Raw genomic sequence first — 21,433 nt, 5'->3', positions numbered from 1 at the left:
GCACCTTGCCACAGCTCTGCTGTGGCACCTACCTGCCCTTTAGGAATGATTTGTGGGGAAAAAAACCTCTTTACAGCCCTCAAATACAGCAGGAATCTCTGGAGAAGTAGCTGGATGCTTCTGAGGTAAATAAACTGTGCAACTGAAAATAGGCCCCTCCCACCTCACTCGAAGTTATGGGGCCTAAAAAACACCACAGAGTGTTTCTTAAACTAGCCATGTGGGTTAATAACCCTTAAGCAAGCCACAAAGACCCCTTAAAGTCCCTCAAAAAACGTTTTATTTGTAATTAAACCAAAACGTTTTTTCCTATTAGTGTCACCAGTAACTACCATGTGGGTTAATAACCCTTAAACAAGCCACAAAGACCCCTTAAAGTCCCTCAAAAAACGTTTTATTTGTAACTAAACCAAAACGTTTTTTTCCTATTAGTGTCAGCAGTAACTATGAGCCCTTTATGCAAGCTTGGATTCCTCTTTTACTGAATACAGCTTACCTTTCCCTCATGGGTATATTGCCAGCCTTTTCTAGAAATAACACAGTCTGTCTAGAAAAAAATAGACTGAACATACCTTAATGCAGTTTAGCCTGCAAACTGTTCCCCCAACTGAAGTTTTCCTGTACTCTTCAGCCCTTGTGAGAACAGCAGTGGATCTTAGTTACAAAATGCTAAGATCATCATCCTCCTTGCAGAAATCTTCATCCCTTTTCTGCCAGAGAGTAAATATTACAAACCGGTACCATTTAAAATAACAAACTTTTGCTTGAGAAAATAAAAACTAAACATTTTTGTCACCACACTCACTTTGCCCTCCCTAGCAGTTAAGCAGGCAGAGAGAATGACGGGGGGTGGAGCTAAGGGAGGAGATATATAGACAGCTCTGCTGTGGGTGCTCTCTCTGCCACTTCTTGTAGGGAAGGAGAATATCCCACAAGTATGGATGAATCCGTGGACTCGATACATCTTACAAGAGAAAACACATTAAAATAAAGCATTACACACATATATACACTTTGTAATAATACAAATATATATATATATAATTTTAAGATTAAAGGGACAATCAACAATAGAATTTTTGTTGTTTTAAAAGATAAATAATCCCTTAAAGGGACAGTAAATCTTAAAAATAATGTTATATAATTCTGCACATAGTGCAGAATTATATAACATTATATTAGCCAAACATTTCTAAAACCTAAAGTGCTGTTTCACAGACCTGCTCTCTGCTCTCTGCTGAGCGGGTCTGTTATATTTGCTCAGCGCATCGGGCCAGCTGTATAGTCACAGCCCAGCCTGACTGTGCTTTTTTTTTAAAAAAAATTAATAGGGAATATTAGGTTTTAGAAATGTTTGGCTAATATAATGTTATATAATTCTGCACTATGTGCAGAATTATATAACATTATTTTTAAAGTTTACTGACACTTTAATTACCCACTCTCCAGTTTTGCATAAACAACACAGTTATAATACTACACGTTTTACCTCTCTGATTACCTTGTATCTAAGCCTCTGCAGACTGCCCCCTTATTTCAGCTCTTTTGACAGACTTGCATTTTAGCCAATCAGTGCTCACTCCTCAGTAAATTGATGTGAATGAGCTCAATGTTATCTATATACAACACATGAACTAACACCCTCTAGTGGTGAAAAACTGTCAAAATGCATTTAGATTAGAGGCGGCCTTCAAGGTCTAAGAAATTATTATATGAACCACCTAGATTTAGCTTTCAACTAAGAATACCAAGAGAACAAAGCAAAATTGGTGATAAAAGTAAACTGGAAAGTTGTTTAAAATGACATGCCCTATCTGAATCATGAAAGTTGTTTTTGGACTTGACTGTCCCTTTAATGAAAAAGGTTTTAACAAGTTTAAAAGGTATATGGCAAGGTGTTTGACTGGAAAGGACTCCAATGTATGTATATATATATATATATATATATATATATACACATATAAATACATATATATATATATATATATATATATATATATATATATATATATATATATATACATATATATATATACATATTTATATATGTCTAAATATGTGTATGTTTGTATTTATTATATATATATATATATGTGTGTGTGTATGTGTATTTATGTGTTTATAGTGTAAATATACATATGTATATATATATATATACTGTATACTGTATATACTTCTGAGCCCTTCCCAGTCAAATAGCTTGAAACATGCAATATGTACTTATTTTTAATGTGTTTTATTGAGTTTTTAATACAAATACTTGAAATTCCTATGTACTTTACTTAGAAAAAAGATTTATTTTTATTTAACAATAAATATTTATATATCTAGTTTGGTTATTTACACATTAATCGGATTATAAATTCCTGCTGTGCCTGCTGTGTGAAGTTTTTGCTGGATACGGAACCCATCCGTTTGGATCCTTCCCCACTTGCTACTGTTTGTTTATTTAGCAGTGCACCAGGTGATTGCTGATGTGAGGAGTGCCGTTTCCACTACGCTCTTTATATATATATATATTTGTATATCTGTATATACAATATATATCTATATCTGTATATATTCATATAGGTATATATACATATATATTTTTTTTTCCCAAAAAATAATTATATATATATATATATATATATAAATATGTTTTAAAAATGAAAAAGAACATTTTCTTCTAGTGAAGAACCAAGGAATATGAAGTATTCCTAATGTACCTTCAGGTTTAGCGCAGAATATCTAGTGCAGTGTCGGGTTAGCGTGCAAGCAATAACTAATAGTTTTTTTTCTTCAGTGCACCCCATAGAAGTCTATAGGGAGAAGAAGTTAGCACGGTCATGATACCCAAAGTTCTGAATTAAGCACACCTTGTTCTTTAACTAGTGTGCTAACTTTTTACTTCCAACTGGTAATACCAGTACTAATGCGGCCATGATAATGTTTTACTTTGAGCATAGTTAGTGTGAGAGCGAAAAATAAATTTAGTGTGCCACTTGTAATCTGGCCCTTGGGTAATTTACCAGTAAGTAGGTTTTATGCTGTATAAAAATGTTTTGCGTGGCCAACATCTCTTTACTTTGCCCTAAACATTCAATGGGTAGCTCGGCTGAGCTAAACATTGTTCTTTTACAAGTGGTAATTTATGTGTTGTGCTCATGAAGAGCACATAAAAGAGCTAACAAATTTAGTGCATTTTGAGGTAAATTGAGATAAATGTATTAAACGTGTTTTAAAGGGATATGGTATATGACAAGATATTAGACAGGAAAGGACTCAAAGGTGTATATAAACATCCAGAACATTGTTGAAATTACAAATGTTTAGGCATTCTCATGTTTATTTCTTTTTTTTATATTGGTATGACACAAAAAAGTGAAGAAAACCACCCCAAATCTGACAAATTCCACGCAAAACTCCAAAAATGGACTGGACAAAATGATTGGCACCTTCTCAAAATTGGAAGAAATAATTGCATTCCAAGTTTGTAAAGAGCCTGTAATTTGTAATTAAACTCACCTGTATCAATTAACAGGTGCTGACAATATAAAAATCACACCAGCAACCAGTTAAAATGGTGAATAATTAACTCAACCTATCTGTTGTGTGTCTCTGTATGCCACACTGAGCATGGAGAAGAGAGCGATCAGCAAAGAATTGTCTGAGGATTTGAGTACAAAAATTGTGGAAAAGCATAGACGATCTCAAGGTTACAAGTCCATTTCCAAAGATCTTAATGTTTCTGTGTCCACTCAGCGCAACATTGTCAAGAAGTTTACAGCCCATGGCACTGTAGCTAATCTCCCTGGACGTACACAAAAGAGAACAATTGATCAAAGATTGCAACAAAGGATTGTTCGAATGGTGGATAAAGAACTTTGATCAACTTCCAGACAAATTCAAGCTGACCTTCAGGCACAAATGTGTCAGCTCGCACTATACGTTGCCATTTGAATGAAAATGGACCCTATGATAGGAGACCCAGGAGAACCCCACTGCTGACACAGAAACATAAAAAAAAGCCGTATTGAAGTTTGCGAAAACTTACCTGAGGAAGCCAAAATCCTTTTGGGAGAATGTGCTGTGAACAGACAAAACAAAATTACAACTTTTAAGTAAAGCCCATCATTCTACTGTTTTCAGAAAAATAAATGAGGCTTTTAAAGAAAAGAATACAGTCCCTACAGTCAAACATTGTGGAGGTTCACTGATGTTTTGGGGTTGCTTTGCTGCTTCAGGCACTGGATATCTTGACTATGTGCATGGCATTTTGAAATCTAAAGACTACCAAAGAATTTTGTGGTGCAATGTAGGGCCCAGTGTCACAAAGTTGGGTCTTCATCAGAAGTCATGGGTCTTACAGCATGACAATGACCCAAAGCACATGTCAAAAAGCACACAGAAATGGTTAAAGACAAAGCGCTGGAGAGTACTGAACTGGCCAGCAATGAGTCCAGATCTCAAACCCTTAGAGCACCTGCAAAGAGATCTCAAAACAGCAGTTAGGAAAATTAACTATTCCGATCTGAGACCTGGAGCAGTTGGCAAAAGAAGAGTGGTCCAAAATTCCAGTAGAGAGGTGTCAGAGGTCATGGGTCTTACAGCAGGACAATGACCCACAGCATACGTCAAAAAGCACACAGAAATGGTTAAAGACAAAGAACTGGAGAGTACTGAACTGACCAGCAATGAGTCCAGATCTCAATCCTATAGAGCACCTGCAAAGAGATCTCAAAACAGCAGTTAGGAAAATGAACTATTCCAATCTGAGAGACCTGGAGCAGTTGGCGAAAGAAGAGTGGTCCAAAATTCCCGTAGAGAGGTATAAGGAATTCATTGATGGTTACAGGAAGCAATTGATTTCAGTTATTTTTTCCAAGGAGAGTGCTATCAAATATTAAATTGAGGGTGCCAATAATTTTTTCCAGTCCATTTTTGGAGTTTTGCATGGAATGTGTCAGATTTGGCTTTTTTTCTCCACTTTTTTGTGTCATACCAATACAAACAAAAGAAACAAACATGAGAACGCCTAAACATTAGTAATTGCAACAATTTACTGAGCGAAGTGGTGCATTATTTGACAGAAATGCTGGGTTGCCAATATTTTTGGCAATGACTGTATATATGTGTGTATATTTGTGTATATGTGTATGTATACCATATCTCTTTATCCCTTTAAGTGCCCATGATGACACATGGTCATCATCTGGACATTGTATTTACTGTGGATGACAACCACATGTCATCATGCAGGGGGGGGGGGGGATGAGCGCTGAGAGTGCTCACTTAATTCCTGGTGGTATAGGGCTCAGCATTGTCCAGGGATTTCACCACGCCATGGAAAACCCAGAAGTATCAGCAAATAGAGGAGCCCTAAAGGGAGCTGCATGGAGGGGTTGGTGCTCAAACCCCTAAATCACAGTTCCCTTAAGCCCTAGAAACCTCCACCTGTTTGAAAGGTAATTGTGCTCTTTCAAACGGTGTGTGTCTTGGGGTTTAAGTAAAAAAAAAAAAAAAAAGAAACGATCTGCTCCGTAAAAGGATATACTTTATTGTAACAACAATAAATTCATCTCCATAAAAAAAAATCGCATTTAAGCTCACCCTGCTGTAATCAAAGGCCAATCTAGCCCTACTCAACTCCATTAAAAAATATACACATACGATTCCAACAGATTTATTGCACATCACCTATGAGCATAATTACACACTACACACACTACATACAGTATAGGCAGCCTGTGCTGTTACCACTATACTTGACAAATTTTTGTTTTTTTTCTAGCTAATTTTGCACATTTGGTTTTTAGATTTCTAAAATTGTAATATTAAAGACCCAGATAACTATTTTATGTTGTTTTTGGGAGGTAACAATTTAGATATTCATAATAACACAGAAGCATTTTAGGATTATGATCACTGGAAAAACACACTAATACCAGCGAAAGTCAGAAATCAACCCCTAAATTTGAAAATAGAAGTAAATGGAAAAGTCTCTTAAAGATGCATGAACTGTCTGAAACATTAAAGTTCAATCTTGATTATTTTTTTTTTTACCTCTGTCTCTAAACAGGTTAAATTACTGTTATAGAGATCAGAATAAAATAATAATAATCAAATAAACTAAAAATAAAATACCTAATTTACAAAATTAAAAAAATCCTAACACTACAGAAGAACAAACAAACTAAAATTACAAAAAAACCCCAAAGTCTAAAATTACTAAAAATAATAAACAAAATAATCCAAAATCAGCTCCTTAGATTTAGCTTTTGTTTTTTTTCATAGTGTAAGGATTTTTGAATTTTTGAATTTAGGTTTTTTATTTTTAGTTTATTTTAGTTTAGAACCTTTTAAATCAGTTCCGTGAATAAAGAGGCTGCTAGCGACAAAACATACTAACTGCGCATGCGCAATTGGGCATGAATGATCATGAGTCGTTGTGGCCGACACTCATGCGATTTGCAGGTAAAATCAGCTTCACAATGACGTAGATGTAGGAGGAGTTTGGGATCCATTTTTTCTCTGAACGGCAGTTGACTTTTTGAAAAAATAAGCGATTCAGTGTAGACTACAGATTGAAATTAAAGATCTGTGGAATAATCGTGTGGCAAGTAATTGATTACAGCAAGTTTATTTTTGGTGTTGACTGTCCCTTTTATTTTATTTCACAGGTAAGTTCTTTTTAAAGGTAGTTATATTGTGTTTAATTTAAAGTTAGGGGGTATTAGGTTTAGGGGTTAATAGTTTAATTTAGTGTGTTGCGATGTTGGTGTTTGGCGGTTTAGGGGGTAATAGATTTAGTTTAGTATTTGCGGCGGATTAGGGGTTAATAGGTTTATTGTAGTGTTGACGATGTGGGGGGTTGGCGGTTAAGGGGTTAATAGGTTTATTTAGTGTTGGTAATGTCGGGGGGTGGTGGATTAGGGGTAATATCTTTATTTAGGTGTTAGCGATGTGGGTGGGCGGCGGATTAATGGTTAATATCTTTATTCAGTATTGGTGATGTTGGGGGGCGGCGGATTAGTGGTATTTATGTTAGGGTGTTGGGTTTTTACATCACTTTCTTGTCTCCATAGACATCAATAGGGAATGTGTTATAGGATCACCATTCCGCAATCGCAGGTGTTAGTCGTCACAATCGTGTTTGGTGTTTTCGTCACAATTTTTCAGTTACAATTCACCTATCAAGAGTCATTGAAGTGTGATAAAGTCGCCTAGCAACATATGACATTGGGTATACTGTATTTTTTATTTGGCGTAAAATACAATTTCATTTTATAGGTTATATTTTACACACATTTTTTATCTATATTTTCTATTGTATTTGCTAGTTTCCATCTTGCTTTAAATTTTAGATTTTCATGTGATTTGTTTCCAGTTTAAATAGCCAAACTGAAACTTATTGGATGGTGTTCTTTTTTAATGAGCAGTCATCTTTGAAAAGGCTAAGCGAAACATATCAGATGCTTTAATACTCTTTGTATCTTTTGTTATTGCTGGATTTTTTTAACTGACTTGAATAAATAGTAAGTTTTATGGATTTACCCTACTAATGGCTTTACTACTCTAACTGCCATTATTACTCTTTGTCACAGCGTGAGTTTGTCAACACATGTCATGGACCCCGAAAGCTTGTTTGTGTGCTTGGACTTGAGATGTTTCAGCCCCTAAGGATAGGAGCTGAGTGGGGTGCCAGATTTGTTTTGCTGGATGTATAAAAGGATTGTTTGTTTTACAGCAGTGATATGCTCTCAAGGAAATGACAGTGGAGGGCCCTCTAGTGGGCCAGGAACAACATTAAGGGCTTAACAACTTGAAGTCTGGATATTGCTGGAGTGTGTTTTGTTACAATGTTGCAGGTGTGGAGGCGGTGTTTGTGCTTACCTTTTTAGGGTCCGGCAGCAGTGAGACTGGCCTCTTTCTGTTCCAGACTTCAAGGAGAAAGTTTCTTTGGCCTGGAGAGATCTTGGATAATGGAGAGAGCCAGGAGGAAGGCAATGCCACCGAAGAGGTTTTGTGAGGTGGTGGAGCTGACGGCGAGGAAGAAGGGACCTGCTGGAAGGAGAGAAGAGCAAATCACAGACAATGTGGTACCTCCTACCCCCCAAAAGACCCCCCTATGAGGAGATTCAATAAAGGGAGACAGGCAGGAGAGGGGGTGTCAGCAGGCGGGAGTAGGGCCCAGGGTACTGGGGAGGAGGTGGCTGCACAAGGCCCCATGCGGCAGCAGTCACCTGAGGAGGTGGACTCTCCTAATTTGGGGCCAGAAGGAGGTAGTGGGGCAGCAGTGGGCCCGGTGACACAGGGAGTCAGACAAGAGGACCAGGCAGCCGCAGCATTGCCCACATTGCCACTGGCGGCCATGGCAGCAGTCCTGGATCTCGCACAATCTCTGGCCACGGTTATGGGCCCTGCGATGCGAGATAGGGGCCAGGATGCTCCGGTGGCAGATGGTAGAGTGGGTGGTGTGGCCCTCTACGTGGGCGGACGAGTGCATGGAGGTGAGGACCTGCAGATCAGGCAGCAGATCACGCGAGACTTCCTACTCAAGATCATCGAGTGAGGAAGATTGCGGCCGCCATTTTGGATCCGGATGTGAGGAGGAACAACATGGACCACGTGGTCGGAACACCCCAGGTAACTTGGGGAGGCTACGGTCCACGGATGCGGCCCAGCGTGGGGGTGCGGCACTTACCGGAGGGTAGAGCAAACAGGAAGTTGGTAGCGGGGGCCGGATGGCCCATACAGGAGTCCCAGGGAGATGGAGATAAGCACAGTAGGCCTCAGGGATGGCGCAGGAGGCCTGAGAGCGACGTGTGCATGCGGGGGCCCGATGGCAGCAACTAGAAGGCCGGGGATAACGGCTGATAATAGGGATGCTCTGATGGCAGCAACTATAAGGCCAGGGATAATGGCTGATAATAGGGATGCTTCTGATAGGCCTGCACAGGCAGGGATGGGGCACGATATCAGGCGCCATACGCAGTTTCAGACAAGGGGTCTAAGAGAGCATGATGTGATGAGAATGGGGAGTGCCACTGACAGGGGTTACATTTTTGATGTTGCAGCGGACAGGGTTAATGAGGATATCATTAGGAGAGCTGTCCATGCAGCATTACAAGACGCTGGTAAGCCGCATGCCTCCCCTGGGATCAGTGAACATGCCCAGGACTGGTTAAGCCAGGAAGAAATGATCAGGAGGGCGGTTTCTGCAGCTTTGGGTGTGAATGCGGGGGCGAGTGAAGGGGGGAGGATGGCGAATGTGAGTTTTGGGGACTCATTTGTGGGCCAGAGTACTCCCCAAGTTGTTTTGTCTCCGCAGGCACATGAAAAGGAACCAGCAGCTGTGGGATCTGGAACATCCAGGGCATTAGCTGTGGCTGGGCCAAGCAGGGAAACTGCAAAGGAGAGTGGAGCAGCGCTACAGGCTTCATGGGATGGAGAGCAGCTGGCAAACTGTGAGTACCATGCACCTGACATTGCACATGCTGAAACAGGGTCATCCACTAGCGGGTCAGGCTCAGATAGTGTGGAGGATCAAGGTTTAGTGGGTAAAGGCCAGAGACGGATGTTTAGGTGGATTAAAAAAATGGCAGGAGAGGGGGTGTCAGCAGGCGGGAGTAGGGCCCAGGGTACTGGGGAGGAGGTGGCTGCACAAGGCCCCATGCGGCAGCAGTCACCTGAGGAGGTGGACTCTCCTAATTTGGGGCCAGAAGGAGGTAGTGGGGCAGCAGTGGGCCCGGTGACACAGGGAGTCAGACAAGAGGACCAGGCAGCCGCAGCATTGCCCACATTGCCACTGGCGGCCATGGCAGCAGTCCTGGATCTCGCACAATCTCTGGCCACGGTTATGGGCCCTGCGATGCGAGATAGGGGCCAGGATGCTCCGGTGGCAGATGGTAGAGTGGGTGGTGTGGCCCTCTACGTGGGCGGACGAGTGCATGGAGGTGAGGACCTGCAGATCAGGCAGCAGATCACGCGAGACTTCCTACTCAAGATCATCGAGTGAGGAAGATTGCGGCCGCCATTTTGGATCCGGATGTGAGGAGGAACAACATGGACCACGTGGTCGGAACACCCCAGGTAACTTGGGGAGGCTACGGTCCACGGATGCGGCCCAGCGTGGGGGTGCGGCACTTACCGGAGGGTAGAGCAAACAGGAAGTTGGTAGCGGGGGCCGGATGGCCCATACAGGAGTCCCAGGGAGATGGAGATAAGCACAGTAGGCCTCAGGGATGGCGCAGGAGGCGTGAGAGCGACGTGTGCATGCGGGGGCCCGATGGCAGCAACTAGAAGGCCGGGGATAACGGCTGATAATAGGGATGCTCTGATGGCAGCAATTATAAGGCCAGGGATAATGGCTGATAATAGGGATGCTTCTGATAGGCCTGCACAGGCAGGGATGGGGCACGATATCAGGCGCCATACGCAGTTTCAGACAAGGGGTCTAAGAGAGCATGATGTGATGAGAATGGGGAGTGCCACTGACAGGGGTTACATTTTTGATGTTGCAGCGGACAGGGTTAATGAGGATATCATTAGGAGAGCTGTCCATGCAGCATTACAAGACGCTGGTAAGCCGCATGCCTCCCCTGGGATCAGTGAACATGCCCAGGACTGGTTAAGCCAGGAAGAAATGATCAGGAGGGCGGTTTCTGCAGCTTTGGGTGTGAATGCGGGGGCGAGTGAAGGGGGGAGGATGGCGAATGTGAGTTTTGGGGACTCATTTGTGGGCCAGAGTACTCCCCAAGTTGTTTTGTCTCCGCAGGCACATGAAAAGGAACCAGCAGCTGTGGGATCTGGAACATCCAGGGCATTAGCTGTGGCTGGGCCAAGCAGGGAAACTGCAAAGGAGAGTGGAGCAGCGCTACAGGCTTCATGGGATGGAGAGCAGCTGGCAAACTGTGAGTACCATGCACCTGACATTGCACATGCTGAAACAGGGTCATCCACTAGCGGGTCAGGCTCAGATAGTGTGGAGGATCAAGGTTTAGTGGGTAAAGGCCAGAGACGGATGTTTAGGTGGATTAAAAAAATGGCAGCCGCACAGACAAAGGCCAAGTCGGGGACTTCCGCCTCAGGGGATAGCATGGTCGGGGCAACAGGTGGTGGCGGCACAGGGGGATACATACCCATGTCTGGTGCACTCTTTATATGGACATCTCAAGCAGAAAGTGATCAAAAAAATACAGGGGGGCCGATATGTTTTCGAACTCTCTTTGGATGCTTTTAGAGCAAAGGAACGGGCAGCAGAGGGCACAGGCCCCAAAAGGGTTCGCAGGCCGGAGACCTATGAAGAATGGTTGAAATGCTTCAGGGTACTGGCAGCATGCTACGTAGATAGGTGGCCGCTGCAGGGGCACAACCTTTTCAAATATCAGGATACCAATAGATTCAAGGAAGGGGCATGGCGCGAGTATGACATGGCCTTCCGTAGAAAAATTGTTGGGAACCCCTTGCTGCATTTCAGTACACAGGATATGCACCTCTGATCAAAGTTGGGGTTGAAGGGAAACTCCCCCTCCCCTGGAATGGCTAGGTTGGGTGTGGTGAAGCAGAGGACGCGGCTAGGTAAACGGGGTAGGGAGTGCTGGAAATTCCAGGACAGGCAATGCGACCGAGGGAGCAGCTGTTCCTTTCGGCATATATGCAAGTTCTGCAGTGGCCCCCACCCGGAGTGGAATCTGGCAAAAGAAAAGAACAGGGTCAGATCAAACCCCAGACCAAGCCAGGTGTTGGGGTCAAGGGCCCCAACCACGCTTAGGCTTGCGGCCATGGGAACATGGCTGGACAATTACCCAGACCGAGAAGCAGCGGGGCTGATCTGGTCTGGGTTGGAGAGGGGGTTTAGGATTCCGGTGGTAGGTAAGGTAACGGGGTCCTCAGTGCACAGGAACTTGAAGATGGCGTACGAGTTCCCCGGGGTGGTTAGGGAGAAGCTGGCAAAGGAAGTGGCAATGGACAGGGTGGCTGGCCCGTTTGCATCCCTTCCGCTGGAGGATCTGGTCGTCTCACCACTTGGGGTTGTATCCAAGAAGGAGACGGGTAAGTTCAGATTGATCCATCACCTCTCATTTCCGAAAGGGGAATCAGTGAATGACACTATCGACCCAGAACTTAGCTCGGTGCATTATCAGTCCTTCGATGATGCACTAGGGGTATTCAGGGAATGCGGTGCGGGGGCACTAATGGTGAAGCTGGACATTGAGTCTGCTTTTCGTCTACTGCCGTTACACCCATCAGCCTTCAGGCTGATGGGGATGAAGTTTGAGGGCCTCTATTACGTGGACAGATGTTTACCGATGGGGTGTTCCCTGTCGTGTGCGCTGTTCGAATGTTTCAGTTCCTTCCTCCACTGGGTAGTGCAGAAGGCATCGGGAGGAGGGTCAGTGGCCCACTACCTGGATGATTTCCTGTTGGTGGGTAGAGCAGGAGGCACGGAGTGCCACAGGCTCAGGGAGGTAATGAAGGATATGATGGCGAGGTTTGGGGTTCCGCTCGTGGGTGAGAAAACACAGGGTCCCTGTACTTGTCTGACATTTCTAGGGATAGAAATTGACACAGTCAGGGTGGTATGCAGACTACCAAAGGACAAGGAGTCTCGTATGCTGCAACTGGTGCAGGAGGTACACAGGCTGGACAGGGTTCCGATCAAAATGGTTCAGTCGTTGCTCGGTCTCCTTAACTTCGCGGGACGGGCCATACCGATGGGTAGGTTCTTTAATTGCCATTTGGAGTGCTAGTTGAAGGGTCCACCAGGTCAGGTTAAGTGGGCTAGGGTAACAACGAAAGTTAAGGAGGACCTGGATGTATGGGCGGAGTTTCTGGTACTTTTCAATGGGGTGTGTCTCTGGAGATGCCCCACAGTTTCGAACCAGACGTTGCATCTATTTACAGATGCAGCAGGCAGTTTTGGATATGGGGCATACCTGGATGGGCAGTGGAGCTCTGCTCCGTGGCCCCAGGAGTGGATAGCTGAAGGGGTTACGAGGAACCTGACGCTGTTGGAACTCTTTCTAATTGTGGTGGCAGTGGAGATTTGGGGGGAGCTGTAAGCCAATAGGTCGGTGGTGTTTTGGACAGACAATATGAGTGTGGTGTACGCCATTAATAAATTGTCTGCTTCATCACCGGGGGTGGTGCGGTATCTTAGACATTTGGTGTTGCGCTGCTTACGATGCAACATTTGCTTTACAGCCAAACATGTCCCGGGAGTGCAGAACGTGATCACTGATGCACTTTCTCGATTTAATTGGGAGCAGTTTAGGAAAGCAGCACAGAGGGCAGAAAAAGAGGGTCTGACATGCTCAATTTTTCTTTGGCAGCTGTTGGAGGTTGGGAAGGCATCCTCCTCCTAATCAGAGCATCGTTGGCGCCAAGAATGTGGACAGCTTACTCGAGCCACTGGAAAAAATGGGAGGAGTTCTGTCATCAGAGAGGCATACAGGTACAGGGGGCTCCTCAGTTGCAGGTGCTTGACTGGTTATCTTGTCTGAGGCAGGAAGGGGTCAGTAGAATGGGGGCAGGGAGCAGGTTGTCTGCTGTAGCCTTCTTCAATAAAGCTTTGGGATACAGTGATCATTCCAAAACGTTTTTAGTCAGGCAAGTGTTAAAAGGGTGTGGTAGGGTTGCCCCTTGTCCTGCGGATCGGAGGGAGCCCATCACTCCACTCCGGCTGAGACAACTGGCGTTGGAGCTTAATTCAGTTTGCACGTCGGAATACGAGAGAATACTTTTCAGGGCCGCATTTGCGCTAGCATTTGTGGAGGCACTACGCCTGGGGAAGTTGGTGTCAACTTCCAAGGTAAAAGGTAAAGGGGGCATCCTAGCAGAACACATACGGTTGTCAGATGGGGACCTGCTTTTGTTGATACCTCGGTCAAAGACAGACCAGGAAGGGAGAGGGTCTTGGTTGCCTCTGACGAAGCACGAGTTTGAGGAGTGCTGTCCAGTGCGCTGCGTGGATGAATTTTGTAGAATCATGCAGACGGGCTCGCAGCAATTCCTGGTACATAAGGACGGTAGTGCCTTGTCGATTTTCCAGTTCTGTAGGGTCCTGGCTAGGGCGGCATGGAAGGCGGGGCTGGATCCGGGAAGGATCGCCCCGCAATTATTTAGAATCGGAGCAGCTACCTGTGCGGCGGCTCAGGGAGCCTCCACGCAGGAAATCATGCGCATAGGGAGATGAAAGTAAGGCCGGTATAAAACATACATTAGGCCGACGAAAGATACATAAAGATTCAAAAAAACAAAAAAACAAACAAAAGGGGGGACATAATTGAGCTTTTTGTTTTGTAAAAAAAAAAATTGGCATGGTTTGTCAGCTACACGTGGGGGTCTTTTCATTAGTAAAAGCATTATTTTGGGCCAGGAGGAGGATGCCCTTGGGAACTGAAAGAGGGTTTAATGGGTTTGCTCATATTTTGCCAGGTATGATAGGTGGAAATTCCCCTCCAGTTCGTGTGTGGATAGTGGGCCACTCCTTTATCCACTGGGCATCCCTCAGGGCATTGCGGTCGACTTGGATTTGCAACGTCCAGGGCCAACTTCTGCTGGTTGGGTCGCAAGGGACTCTCATGGGCAGATTTGCCAGCTCTTTTGCAAGAGGCACACAGGAGGTGGGGGCAGCCTAACATCTTAGTGCTGCACTTAGGAAGGAACGACTTGGGGTCGTTGCCCACTTTGGACCTCATTAAGAGGATGGTAGAAGATTTAAAGTGGGTACACACCTGGTTGAAGGATGTAAATCTGGGATGGTTGAATGTGGTTGCTCGACTACATTGGAGGCGTATTGTGACCAAAAAGGCTGCCTATAATGTGAGGAAGAAGGGCAACAGGAAGTTGGGTAGGACGGTCACGGCCCTGGGTGGCTTTGTAATTAGACACAAAGCAATAACAGCTGACAGGAGGGACCTATTTCGCCCTGATGGCGTCCACCTAGCGGATGCTGGGTTGGACCTGTTTCTAAAAGACATTAGAAGGGCACTTTTAGGGATACTCTGAGTACACAAGTGTTAAAGAAAAAAAAAAAAAGAAAAAAAAGATTTTTCTTTTGTAAATTATGTTGGCCAAAATTTTTTTTTTTATAATAATAAGATGCCATTTATATAGTTACTGTTAAGAAATAGGTGCCAGTTGGCTTTAGTGGCAGCAAGAGGATGCTTGGCTCTTGTGGCGGTGGTCAAGGCCCCGGGGAGCAGGCACAGGGAGAGAAGAGTGACGGTCTAAAAAAGAGGGAGGGGTGACGCCCGCTAGGTCCGGCCTAGGGGTCCTCTCCCTCGCAGACACAGGCCGAAGACCTCTAAACTTCACAGCTCTCTCCCTTTGCCAATGGGCATGAACAGCCGGGTGTCACGCCGCAAACATCGAAAGGGGCCTTGGCCGCTTGCTGGTAGGGGTTAGGTTAGGGATAGATGCCGCCACCGAGTTTTTTGTTACGAACTTGTTTACAAGTTTAAAGTTAAGTTATGTTCTAGTGCCTAGTATAAGAATATAGAATACGTAGGCACCAGTTATTCGTTTATTAAATAAACACGACCGTGACCCATCTTTAGCCCAACGTTGTTGTCTGGTCTTATTTCTTTTCTAAAAGGGGAGGGTTCTACAGTATGTAGGACTGAATAGGTAGTTTAGACCTTATGGCCCATTAAACTCAAAACAAATACTTGACACAAGTTACAAAAATGTGCAAAAATGGCTGTGTAAAATATAATAATGTTAATGAGAAAAGATCAGTTTTTAAAATCTAGTGTAACTAAGGGTTGATCACAATCTAAATGTTAGGCTTTTTTTTACTCTTTTTCTGTTCGAAGGGCCACTTTTCAATTCAAAAAGGTGCAGTCCCATGGATAATTTCAATAATGCAGGCAAGCACTGTAAAAAGCACTACTAAGATGTGATCTCAATTGGACATGAAGGCACATTCCCAATAAACACCTTTTCACAACGTCACAATTCATTTGAACATCTATTAAGATACAATTTTGTAATTTAGTGGGTTCACAGATTCTTGTTTTTAGATCCCGACAAGCTGGAAATGGTACTTTTTCAATTAATGAATGTAAATATTGTTTAAAAAATAGTTTAAAAATGTAACACTATAGGGTCATATTACAAGTGGAGTGTTACTTGCGCGTGTCGTAAGCTTTTTGCTCATGTTGAGTTGAAAGTAAACTGTTTTCGTTCGCGCGCTGACCTGACGAGCGCAAAAAGTCAAACTTAAAATATTGCGTTCATGTATTTCCTCAAAGACAATGGAGAAAAAAAATCTGAAAAAAAAAACACCCCACTCTCGCACAAACCTGATTGCATATTCTCATGTGCACTAGCCTGACATGAAAATATTAATAATTTACATTCTAATGTTCTGCACATAGCAGAATATGTTCTATTTATTTATAAAGAAATATTTCTACATATATCTGATGTTTTTTTTTTTTTACAATATATATCTTATACATATATATAGATGATTATATATAGGAATATATATTTAAAAATACATAAAACATATTCTGCTATGTACAGAACATTGGAATGACAAATATTTGCAGTAAATGCATAGATAAAACCTCTATTTAATATGAATATTGCATAAATATGTTTTTTCAAGTTTTCATCTACTTAACTGCAAAGGGCTCCAATGCACTTATATATATATATGTCCTGTGTGTGTACATATGTATTTATGTGTTAACATGTGTATATTTATCTGTAAATACATAAACACATATAAATACTTATGTACACACACACACATATATATATATATATATATTGTATATATATATATATACATAAAAATACATATACACCTTTAGACATGTATATGTATATATCTCTATGTTAAAGTGCGTCCAATGAAGAAGGCAAAAGCAGCGATATTAAAACTTCACTTTTATTACAAAAAGGCTTAAAATCCCATGGTAAGGTAATACAGTCAGTATTCAGCAATACAGTTTGCACTTTGCACGTTTATGCGTTGAGCTGTACTCATAACTGATAAAAGGCAAACTTTACACACCTCCTTAAAAAGGGTGTACTAAACACCAATTGGTTAAAATGTGTCACACCTCTTTAACACATACACAGAATACTTAAAGTATACAATACTTAAAGGGACAGTCTAGTCAAAAATAAACTTTCATTATTCAGATAATTTTTATCAACTTTCCAATTTACTTTTATCATCAAACTAGCTTTGTTATCTTGGTATTCTTAGTTGAAACTAAACCTAGGTAGGCTCATATGCTAATTTCTAAGCCATTTAAGGCCGCCTCTTGTCACATGCTTTTTTTAATTGTTTTTCACAACAAGAGACTGATAGTTCCTGTGGGTCATATACAAAATACAAGCAACAATATTGGCAGACTATTTCATGACAAGCACTTAGCCAGGTATTTTTCCTGTGGAATTTAAAGCAACTACCCATAATTAAAATCTTATATACTTTTACTATTGATACACCTTGTCATAAGCAATCTCTGTATCTTTAATTTGAAGCCTACTCATTACCCCCTTTACATATGTGATAACGTCACATTTAAAGAATCAGGAATGAAATAGTAGACGTTTATTTTAAATGTTTTGTCCTTTTGTGTATGTATAATTTTAACGATTTCTATTAAAGGTTAAATTTTAATTTATCTAATTCAGCACTCCACTCAGGTAGTCTCATATTATCTATAAGTCTTAATGTAAACACAGGAATGTGAGTGCTAAACAGGTGTACACCTGCATCAGTCTTCTACTGATTTGTCTTAACCTCTAAAGTGAACTGTAGGTCAGGATCAGGATGGCAGAGCACAGGAGCAGAACAGAAAGCCTTTTTCAGACAAGAGAAGACATTCATGGCTTCAGGAGGCCAATGTTTACAGTATTTGTTTCGTTTTGTCAATTCAGTGAGAGGTGCGACTGTTTGAGAAAATTTCTTTTTAAACTTTCGGTAATAATTGGAGAACCCCAAGAACCTGTGTAATTCCTTTATTGAAGTAGGTTGAAGCTATTCTAGAACTGCGGTGAGTTTAGCAGAATCCATGGCAAAACCCTTCTTTGAGATAAAATAACCAAGGAATTGCACCTGAACTTAATCAAACTCACATTTTTTTAGCTTGGCTACCAAATATTTGTCTCTGAGATGTTGAAGTACCTCTTTCATGTTTTTATGATGCTCTTCCAAAGTGGAAGATAAAACAAGGATGTCATCCAGATAGACGACAGTGTGGTTGAGGAGGTCATGGAAGATATTGTTGACAAATGCCTGGAAGACTGCAGGGGCATTTCACAGCCCATAGGACATTACAAGGTATTCGTAATGCCCAGATCTTGTAATGAAGGCGATCTTCCATTCGTGGCCTGGAAAGATGCGAATCAGATTATATGCCCTACGTAATCCAGCTTGGTGAAGAAGCGAGTATCCTGGAGTGAGTCATATAGTTCGGTGGTCAAAGGAATGGGATAGCGATTCTTGATATGTTGTTCAAGGCCCTGTAGTCGATGCAGAGTCTGAGCCCAACATCCTTCTTACTGCCGAAAAAGAAGCCCACCCCAGCAGGAGAGGAGGAAGGGTAAATGAAACCTTTAGCTAGGTTCTCTTGGAATTACTCCTACATGGATTTAATTTCAGCTTTGGAGAGTGGATACGTCTTCCCTTTAGGAAGTGGGGCTCCGGGAAAGAGGTCAATATTGCAGTCATAAGGACGGTGCGGTGGCAGCACATCGACTTCTTTTTTCTCAAAGACATCAGTGAAGTCCGCATATACTGAGGGAAGGTTTGGAGGAGTCAGTATACTGGGGATGCGGAGCAGAGGAGGGACTTTAGCAAGGCAGGAGTGGAAATAAGAGATACCCCAGGAGGCCAGTTGTCCTTCAGCCCAGTCGAACTGTGGATTGTGTGTCCGAAGCCAAGGAAGACCAAGGATGACAGGCTGTGCTGGGGAATGAATGACCTCAAGCTGTAGCTGTTCAGTATGAAGGACTCCCACAGTCAAGGTCAGGGGTGCTGACTCAAAATGGATCAACCCTGAACCAAGGGGGGTGCCATTCAGAGTAGTTATTTTGAGACAATGTCTTTTCTGCAGAAGAGGCAAACCAGCTTGAATCATAAAGCGGTGATCCAGAAAGTTTCCAGCAGCCCCTGAATCAATGAAGGTTTTAGTATGAACTGTATTCTGAAGGAAGGTAAGGGTTACAGGTACCAGAATCCTAGTGGAATGAGGGGATTTAGTAGTGATCATGCTTAGAGGTACCCCAGTATTATCCCCAAAGCATTGGCTTTTCCCGAACGAATGTCACAGTCCGTTAGTTGGTGGGAGTTTGAACCACAATAAAAGCATAGTCTCAGTCTTCTTCTTCTCTGTCTTTTAGACTCTGAGAGTTTGAAAGAGGAAAGATCCATGGGTTCCTCTACTGGGGTGGCTGGAGAAGTTGAAGGGGTAGAGGATACTGCCGAAAACGGACAAATAGGAAGACGGGAGGGAAGGACCCTCCTAGTTCTGTCTCTTTCGGCTTGTCTCTCCTGGAAGCGAGAGTCCAGACTGATACAAAGCATTATAAAGTCATCCAAAGAAGATGGAACATCACGATAAGTGAGTTCACCTTTGATGCATTCATGCAGACCCCTCCTAAAGGCCGCCTTGAGAGCACTGCCCTCCCAAGTGGCTTCAAGTACCAAGGTGTGAAACTCAATGGCGAATTGTGCCACAGTTCTATTGCCCTGGCGGAGGTCTAGGAGAGAACATTCTGCAGAAGAGGTATGGCTAGAAGTCCCAAACACAGAAGATAATGCAGAGACGAAATCATCAGCATCATGCAGGAGTTGAGCGTTCTGTTCCAAAAGGGGAGAGACCCAGGCTAGGGCCTTGTCCTTCAGTAAGTAAATGATAAAGGTGACCCTTGACTGGTGAGACTGAAAGGTGTGAGGATCATTGCAGAAGTGTAGCCTGCATTGGTTAAGAAAACCCCTGCAATCATTGGTACCTTAATATTTGTCAGGCAATGGTATCCAGGGTATACTCCCAGAAGCAGAGGAAGAAGCTGCAGTACTAGGAGTAGAGACCGGCGGTACAACAACAACAGGAGCGGAATTCCTCGCTGTAACTAGTAAGGAGAGTTGAGCAGTAATAGCATCTAGCTTGGAATCCATATTCTGCAACTGTGTGGTATGGGTTCCCAACATCTGTCCCTGCTCGTGCCACCTGATCTGACTCCATGGCCCAAGTATAATGTAATGCTCGTAGGATACTCCTCTATAAGAAAGTCTTGTTATCCCAGCATCGAGCCGGAAAGATAGAGAATATCCCAGAGCAGAGAAAGTTAGCAAGATGAGGAAAGCAGCACTCACCACAGGCAGGGTAGTCTTCAGCGGCAATGGTAGAGCAGTCCAAGGTAAACCACTAGAATGGCCAGGCAGGCAGCCCAAGAGCAAACCAGTAGAATGATCAGGCAGGCAGGGTTTGGCAATGGTAAAGCAGTCCAAGGGGAAACCACTAGAGTGGTCAGGCAGGGTTTGGCAACAGAGAGGCAATCCAGAATAAGAGGGGTTAATAGGCAGAGTAAATACAAAAGAGGAAGCAGGAATCCTGAGGCATTAAAATCCATATTCTTTATTCAAATTCGGATAAAATCCATAGCACCAAAACACAGGACAATAAAAAGCAGGATGGTTTGACTAGTTTTGGCGTGTTGCCGTAATCATAAACCTGCTCTATACTAGAGAGTGAATAACTTAAAAAAGTGTACTGCACAGGTATTGGTTAATTGACAGGGAGGAACAAAACCTCCTCTTTAACCCTTCAATTATCTTGACTCAATATTTGCTTTAAACATAATGGTTATAGCTCAACAAAATGAACTAACATTTACATTATATATATGAGGACTAAATTATAACATGCTTAGTACAAATAAAACTTCAAACAGCATTCAGATGAGGTTATTTACATATATAACTTCTAAGTTCTTACGTATATTCAACACATAGGATAACATTTACACCTTCAGTAATGAAGTCTATGGTGCAGATGAAAGCAGGGAGGATAGCAGCCAAAGATGTATACATAGGTATAATGTGTAAAGGGTAACAGTGCAATAAGAATGAGCATGACACGATAACTTATTTGTATAGACAATTATACAATCTGTAATATATAAAACTCCTTACTGGGCCATGATATTTATACTATAAGAGACCTATACCAGAGTATATAACTAGCTGTACCAACAGTAATTTAATGCCAATGGTTAATGAGATCGAATTCTGAATTGAAACCATCAGGGACCTGGGTGTGTAATTTAAAAATCCAAAAGGCTTCCTGCCTGGCCAAGAGCTCATACTTGTCCCCCCCCAGGTGGTCGCCTGATGGTTTCAATTGCCCTCCACTTAAAGGCTCTCACATCCCCCTCGTGTACCTCAATGAAGTGTCTTGATAGGGCAGAGCATGGT

This window comes from Bombina bombina, chromosome 2 (genome assembly GCF_027579735.1).
Source record: "Bombina bombina isolate aBomBom1 chromosome 2, aBomBom1.pri, whole genome shotgun sequence".
Classification (NCBI taxonomy): Eukaryota; Metazoa; Chordata; class Amphibia; order Anura; family Bombinatoridae; genus Bombina; species Bombina bombina.
The sequence above is the reverse complement of the archived record's forward strand: the minus strand, read 5'-3'. Positions refer to the sequence as shown.